Below are 1,399 nucleotides of genomic sequence, written 5' to 3'. Positions count from 1 at the left end.
ACGAGAGGAATATTGCGGAATGATCCACTGCCTAACAAACTTGGCATGGTGGAGGATGGCCTATCTTATTCACCCATCAAGGTGCTTGCTCTAACTTTGCAAAGTTGTATTGGTCGCACATATTTTGCTTCTGACCTCTTGCATTACTTCTACTTTGTTACACCATCTTCTTAGTTTAAGCATCATATATGAGTATATGCCATACCTATCCATTTTCTGTACCTATTCCATGTGTCATCACACTATGTTTTTCTAGTCAAATGTTGTTCTTTCGTAATAGGTGTCCAAAAGGAAGAGGGTGAGTGCAGGTTGTCAAGGAGTACAAACTAGGTATTTGGAAAAGGTAGTGATACCTATTAAATCAGATAGATCATCCGCCACATAAAACACAGGCCCAACTGTACCACACTTTACCCCTACTCTAGTGGCCAAACCCCTATTAGAACTGCTGGGAGCCCAGCGTCAGGTACTGTCTATGATATCAATTCAAAATTTGAACTCCTAAATTTCTGCTTGTGCCTTACCTTCTCTCTTGTATGAAAACTAATTTCATATGAATCTCCTTGCTCAAAGGATCATACGATCTCAAAACAGTAATGGGCTCTGCATTGCTCTTGTCAGTGCCTCTCTCCCTTTTGCCTTGTAACACTGTACTTAATTAATTGCTATTTGATTATGTATCATCAGTCAGCACCTGAGCTTCATTATCCTCTGTTTCTTCCAATATTATTTGATCTATATTTACTCTTTGCAAAATGTAGAATAATGGCAACGCTTATAAAGAATTTTATTTGGGGAATTTATTGAATTATCCTTCCATCAACATGGAGAAGGGCTTTGTCCAACCCGCGTTAACATGTAATGTAAGTTCATCCTTCTCAAGCCTTCAAACATTGTTCTAGTATAGATTTGGATAGGCATCATTTCCTCCACTGTTGTTTGCTTTGCTGTTTACATCTGATTGGATGTTTGCAACAACTACCAGTTTCAAATTGTTGTTGTAAAAACATGTTCCTTATGCAGAATAGATCCATTTACTTGCTTATATAATTGTGAAACCTGTTGTGTGTCTCCTTGTTTATCTTTCAGACTCGTATCTCTTACGCCAGGCAGAACTTTAGGGAAGATAGTGAGCCAAACCATCTTGAGGACAGCGAGATGACCCCAAGGTCCTGTCTTGATGAAGACACTGAGTTGAAGCTACTCACCAGCAGGTCTGAGACAACCTCTGTGCAGTCCCTGCCTCAATAAGTTCGACTTCTTCAGTCTCAACTTAAAGCGGAAAGGCTTGCTTCAGCTCAGCTCCGACTTGAAGTCAAAGATGCAATGAAGATGTCAGAGGACTGCCGTGCGCACCATCATGCCTTAAATCTATTGTTGATGCATCTATTGTTGACAA

This window comes from Triticum dicoccoides, chromosome 5A, assembly GCF_002162155.2.
Source record: "Triticum dicoccoides isolate Atlit2015 ecotype Zavitan chromosome 5A, WEW_v2.0, whole genome shotgun sequence".
Lineage (NCBI taxonomy): Eukaryota > Viridiplantae > Streptophyta > Magnoliopsida > Poales > Poaceae > Triticum > Triticum dicoccoides.
The sequence above is the reverse complement of the archived record's forward strand: the minus strand, read 5'-3'. Positions refer to the sequence as shown.